The sequence below is a fragment of the Spermophilus citellus genome, assembly GCF_964194105.1.
Source record: "Spermophilus citellus genome assembly, chromosome: 3".
In the NCBI taxonomy this organism is placed as follows: domain Eukaryota; kingdom Metazoa; phylum Chordata; class Mammalia; order Rodentia; family Sciuridae; genus Spermophilus; species Spermophilus citellus.
Genome location: NC_138184.1, coordinates 152213043 through 152220089, shown reverse-complemented (window position 1 = coordinate 152220089; position 7047 = coordinate 152213043). Strand labels below are relative to the sequence as shown.

At 36.2% G+C, this 7047-nt stretch overlaps 1 pseudogene across 1 annotated transcript; it reads right to left on the bottom strand.

Annotated features, from left to right (window-relative positions):
• Window positions 1–3691: 3691 nt before the first annotated feature.
• LOC308644237 (small ribosomal subunit protein eS4-like) lies at window positions 3692–4488 on the bottom strand (annotated as a pseudogene). The gene has a single exon. The product of its transcript is annotated as a small ribosomal subunit protein eS4-like (transcript).
• Between the last annotated feature and the right edge of the window lie 2559 nt (window positions 4489–7047).

Genomic DNA, 7047 nt, shown 5'->3' with positions numbered 1-7047 from the left:
CACATTTCTCTCTCTCTCTTTTTTTCCATCTCTACATTTTTAGATATTTTTTAATCAAGTTAACATACCAGAGTCATTTAAATGCCAAATTACCTGTTGAGAATGCTGAGTATCCAAAGTCTATTAAATAGAAGTGGTAATATATAGGCAAACTGAAAGTGAGTACATTGGGCACTAATTAGACACGTAATTTTAGAGAATGAATTGTTGAAATGGAATATGTGATTTTTATATTTGGGTATATACACATACACATGGGCATGCACATTTTCCTTTTCATATCTACTAAGTGAAATTGTCTTCAGTTAACATTACATCCAGTCCCATCATTGCTTCTGGAGACTTCCACAATGAAGAAATGTAAATATATATCTATAAGAAGTAACTGACTTTATTTCAACTCTAATATTCTTTATAATTTTAGAATAGTCAAAGTCATGATAGTTTTCTGCTTTCTAACAGTTGGAAATAAATACTCTTAAAGGAAAAGCATATATATACATATATATATATATATATGTATATACGTATATACGTATATACATATATATATATGTAAAATATAGTTGCTTAAAGATTAACTTCTCTGTGCGTTACCACTTTATTAACTAGGTATGTTATCCTATTTGCAGAATAACCATTTAAGATAAATTTAATTACATAGACTGTCTAGAATTTTGGCAAAAATGGAAAATATCTAAATCAATTTTTATTAATGATATCTTCTTTATGAAGCCATCTCAAATACTTCTCAGGTGTTTTAATATTCCTTTAATTAATGAACATTGCTTACAAAAAAAGTTTTGTCATTCAGAGAAAATAATTTCAAATTTGAAGTCATTAACCACATTTTGCCATTTATTCTAGTATTAGTTGATTAAAACAAGTAGAAGTTATGGATGAAATAATACCTAGAGTTACTTTTGCCTCTCAGTAAGATAAAGCACCTATCTTTTCTTTAATTCATTTGATCAACACACATTTATTAAATTCCTACTACATGCCTGATACTGTGTCTTCAGTGAAATAAACAAAAACTCTTGCCATAGTAAAACTTATACCCTAGCCTGCAGAAATAGGTAATCAGTAATGAAAGCCATAAACACGTTAAACAATAAGTTATATGATGGTGTTTCTGTAAGAAGAAGAAAAAGTAGAATCGGACTAGGGGAATCTGGAGACACAGAGTATGAAAATCGCCATTTTAAATGAAACGATCAGGTGGACATTACTTCTTGCGGCATAAATACTCCCACTGTGGTCAATTTCAAGCTACCAAAGTTTTGAAAAATGGTTTGTGAAGTTCCTGAATATTTAGTAATTGTCTGTCATTGGTAAAAGCATGCTCCAGCACAAACCTTGGGCAAAGACTTAAAGAAAGTCTGAGGAAAGAGCTGTCCAGAGGGAGCTGTGAGAGCAAAGGTAGTCCCAGGGAGGGTGCTGAGGAACCTCTGGACCCTCAGCCTGTTGGAGCACAGGGAAAGATGTGAGGAAGAAAAAGGCAAGTGACCTGATGCTGGAAGCCTTGGAGATCTTTGCAAGAGTGAAAAGGGGATCCACTGCATGGTGCTGATCAGAAGAGTGATACAATGTGACTTATATCTTCAAAGGATCAGTTAGGCTGCTTTGCTAGGAACAGATGTAAAGGCAGAACAAACGTAAAGGCAGAGAGGTCTATTTGGAAGCTAAGCCACTGATGCAGATCATGTTGGCTCAGATCAGGAAGGCAGTAGGTAAGGAACAAGTTACATGAAGATCTTTGAAGGCAGAACCAAGCAACTTTACTGAGGGATTGGGTGCATTATAAGAGGGAAAGAATCAAGGATGGTGCTGAAGTGTGGGTGTTATAAAGACAGAGTTAGATGCTTTTGAATTAAATGGAGAAGACTGTGGGTGGGTCAGTCTTCAGAAGAGCAAGAAATTCAGATTTTAACATCTAGTATTTGTGATGTCTAGCAGACATATAAGCAGAGATATCAGGAGACAGCTTGAAACATAAATTTCTACTTTGGGAGGGAGATCTGAATTAAGTACCTACAACTTGGAGCCACAAAATCTGGATGCTATTTAAAGCCAGACCATTGGAGGAAAACACCAAGGGGAGACAGTAAAGACAGGAGAGAACCAAGAACTGACTTATGGAGTATTTCAACATCAACAGGTTGGAGAGAAGAACAGGTATCAAAAAGGGAAATTGGAAAAGAGTTAGAAAGTAGGAGAAAAGCCAAGAGATTATGGAGTTTTAGAAGCCATTTGAAGAAAGTATATCAAATATGGATTTGATACCTGTTCTAATTGAAGTGCATTTTCTTTTCCAGAATGATTGCTTCTTATCCTAAATAGGTGGCATCTGGGATTTATATAGAGAGAATTATCATTCTAGTGAAATGATATTTTCTATGTTTTAGTAATAATGTCCCTTACTATAACAATGATTAAATTAACAACACCTACTTTGGTTATTTTAATTCAGTTTGAACTCAGCTGAAAAGGGAATCTGATAACTTTTATTAGTGATTCCACTATCAAATCATATTTTCAATTGTAAGTTTTTAGATATACAAAATTGAATTAATCAGATTTCATCATACACTCAACATTGCATGATCTGCTTTCATTTACATAGATATTTAGATATTTATGTTTAATAGCCATAGTTTTCCCATCTTAAACTCAGCACCCCAAACAAAAGTTAGGAAATTGAAAATTTCTTAATCTAACCATATGATTTGCTTTCTATCCCATTCTTCTGACTTTCTATACATAAAACAACCTTTCTCCCTCCTGAGTTTTATGTTTATCATCTTTCCCTTGCTTTACTTTTAAAAATAAATAAATTTAGTGCATCCATATGTACTCCTTAAGAAGTATGTTTTACTTTATTTTAGCTTTTCAAAATTTTATTAGAAAGACAAAATGTTATTATTCTGTAACTTTCATATTACATTAATAACATCACACATATTATATTATATGTGAAAAGTTCATTCATTTTTACTGTTGTATAATACTTCATTCTGTGAATATATTACACTCATCTATTTTCCAGTTGATAGAACTTTGACTTCTCTCTCTCTCTCTCTCCCCCCCCTCTTTCTCCCTCTCTCATTCGTTGTAATGAATTGGCTCATGCAATTATGAAAATTGGCATGTCCAAATTCTGAAAAGTTCTTAATCATTCTCTCTTCAAATATTGCTTCTTCCTTTTTTTTCTTTCATTTTCTTCTGGGACTATGTTTAGGATTTTTCACATTTTCCTCCATGTCTCTAATATTTTCTTTCATATTTCCCATTTAGATATTTTTGTACTACACTGATCTTTCAGTTTACTGTCTTTCTACTCTGCCCTGGATTATAGATTTCTAAGCCCATCTTGAGGTTTGACTTTCAATTATCCTATTATTTTTGAATTTTAAATGTCCTATTTAAAATATCTAATTTGGTTTTTTTGTATTTTCTTTTCCTTTTTTTAAATTTATATATGTATATACAAATATATAAATAGATGTATACATATTCTTGTCTTGCTTTGTATTTTAGTGTGAGCTTCTACTCCTGAGAATTTTATCTGTCTAAATACTTCAAGACATGGGTTCTTCCTGAAAGGACATTGTTATGGTTAGGATCTGTAATGTCCCCAAAACTCATGTTTTGGAAGCATGATCTCTTTTTTTTTTTTTTTTTTTCACCTATAGACCATTTATTTCACCCACTGCTCTGTTTGGCAGCCAGTCTCTTGTCTCTCTCTTCAGCAATGGTGAGTCGGATTCCTTTTCCTCGGGGAAGAGAAATCCATGGTTTGTTGCCTTTGCCAATAACACAAATGTTGGAGACCCGGGTGGCAAAGCTGTTGCCATTGGCATCTTTCACATGAACCACGTCAAAAGAGCCAGGATGTCTCTCTCTGTTGGTAATCACACCAATTCTTCCCAAGTTAGCACCTCCGGTCACCATACACAGGTTACCAGTGTCAAACTTGATGAAGTCAGTAATCTTGCCAGTCTCCAAATCAATCTGAATGGTATTATTCACCTTGATTAGGGGATCAGGGTATCGAATGGTTCGAGCATCATGAGTCACCAGATGAGAGGGATTTCTTTTGTGCCCACAAATATCTTTCTCACTTTGCACAACTTGTACTTGGCCTCCTCAGGTGTAATGCGATGAACAGCAAAACGACCCTTGGTGTCATAGATGAGACGGAAATTCTCTCCAGTCTTATCAATGCTGATGACATCCATAAAACCGGCGGGGTAGGTTATATCAGTTCGAACTTTCCCATCAATCTTGATGAAGCGCTGCATGCAAATCTTTTTTACTTCATCTCCTGTCAGGGCATACTTAAGTCTGTTCCTTAGAAAAATATGAGAGGAAGACATTCTCTCAGCTTGTGGGGACCAGTGGATGAATGAGGAGCAAACACACCAGTCAATCTATCCAGCATCCAATGCTTTGGAGCTTCAGATGCTTCTTGGGACCACGAGCCATGGCTGCTCTAGGCACGGAAAGAGTCCTATAGTTTTTCTTTTTCTTTTTTTTAATTGATTTTTTTATTGGTTGTTCACAACATTACAAAGCTCTTGACATATCATATTTCATACATTAGATTGAAGTGGGTTATGAACCCCAAATTTTACCCCAAATGCAGATTGCAGAATCACGTTGGTTACACATCCACAATTTTACATAATGCCCTATTAGTAATTGTTGTATTCTGCTACCTTTCTTATCCCCTACTATCCCCCCTCCCCTCCCCTCCCATCTTCTCTCTCTACCCCATCTACTGTAATTCATTTCTCTCCTTGTTTATTTTCCCATTCCCCTCACAACCTCTTATATGTAATTTTGTATAGCAATGAGGGTCTCCCTTCATTTCCATGCAATTTCCCTTTTCTCTCCCTTTCCCTCCCATCTCATGTCTCTGTTTAATGTTACTCTTTTCTTCCTACTCTTCCTCCCTGCTCTGTTCATAGTTGCTCTCATTATATCAAAGAAGACATTTAGTATTTGTTTTTTAGGGATTGGCTAGCTTCACTAAGCATAATCTGCTCTAGTGCCATCCATTTCCCTGAAAATTCTATGATTTTGTCATTTTTTATTGCTGCATAGTACTCCATTGTGTATAGATGCCACATTTTTTTTATCCATTCATCTATTGAAGGGCATCTGGGTTGGTTCCACAGTCTTGCTATTGTGAATTGTGCTGCTATGAACATCGATGTGGCAGTATCCCTGTAGCATGCTCTTTTAAGGTCTTCAGGGAATAGTCCAAGAAGGGCAATAGCAGAGTCAAATGGTGGTTCCATTCCCAGCTTTCCCAGGAATCTCCAAACTGCTTTCCAAATTGGCCGCACCAATTTGCAGTCCCACCAGCAATGTACAAGTGTACCCTTTTCTCCACATCCTTGCCAGCAATTGTTGTTGTTTGACTTCATAGTGGCTGCCAATCTTACTGGAGTGAGATGGTATCTTAGGGTGGTTTTGATTTGCATTTCTCTGACTGCTAGAGATGGTGAGCATTTTTTCATGTACTTGTTGATTGATTGTATGTCCTCCTCTGAGAAGTGTCTGTTCAGGTCCTTGGCCCATTTGTTGATTGGGTTATTTGTTATCTTATTGTCTAATTTTTTGAGTTCTTTGTATATTCTGGATATTAGGGCTCTATCTGAAGTGTGAGGAGTAAAAATTTGTTCCCAGGATGTAGGCTCCCTATTTACCTCTCTTATTGTTTCTCTTGCTGAGAAAAAACTTTTTAGTTTAAGTAAGTCCCATTTGTTGATTCTTGTTATTAACTCTTGTGCTATGGGTGTCCTATTAAGGAATTTGGAGCCTGACCCCACAATATGCAGATCGGAGCCAACTTTTTCTTCTATCAGACGCAGAGTCTCTGATTTGATATCAAGCTCCTTGATCCATTTTGAGTTAACTTTTGTGCATGGCGAGAGAAAGGGATTCAGTTTCATTTTGTTGCATATGGATTTCCAGTTTTCCCAACACCATTTGTTGAAGATGCTATCCTTCCTCCATTGCATGCTTTTAGCCCCTTTATCAAATATAAGATAGTTGTAACTTTGTGGATTAGTCTCTGTGTCCTCTATTCTATACCATTGGTCCACCCGCCTGTTTTGGTACCAGTACCATGCTGTTTTTGTCACTATTGCTCTGTAATATAGTTTGAAATCTGGTATCGCTATACCGCCTGATTCACACTTCCTGCTTAGAATTGCTTTTGCTATTCTGGGTCTTTTATTTTTCCATATGAATTTCATGATTGCTTTATCTATTTCTACAAGAAATGCCGTTGGGATTTTGATTGGCATTGCATTAAACCTATAGAGAACTTTTGGTAATATAGCCATTTTGATGATGTTAGTTCTGCCTATCCATGAACAGGGTATATTTTTCCATCTTCTAAGATCCTCTTCTATTTCTCTCTTTAGGATTCTGTAGTTTTCATTGTATAGGTCTTTCACCTCTTTTGTTAGGTTGATTCCCAAGTATTTTATTTTTTTTGAGGATATTGTGAATGGAGTGTTTTTCCTCATTTCCGTTTCAGAAGTTTTGTTGCTGATATACAGAAATGCCTTTGATTTATGTATGTTGATTTTATATCCTGCCACTTTGCTGAATTCATTTATTAGTTCTAGTAGTTTCTTTGTAGACCCTTTTGGGTCTTCTAGGTATAGAATCATGTCATCTGCAAATAGTGATATGGAAGCATGATCTCTAAAACAGCGAGGTTTAAAGGTGGGGCTTTAAGACAGTGGTTAGGGCTCTGGCTTCATCAATGGGTTAATCTACTGATAGTTGAAGAGACCACTGGGAGGTAGGACCTTGTTGGTGGAATTTGGTCCCTGGGAGCCCTGGAAAGGTTTATCACCCCTGGCTCCTCAGTGTTTCTCTTTCTACTTCCTGGTGATCATGAGTTGAGCAGCTTTCTTAACCATGGCTTTCTACCATGATGTTTTGCCTCACCTCAGGCCCAGAGCATAGGAGTTGGCTGATCATGAAATGAAACTCTGACACTAGGATCCCCAAACAAACTTT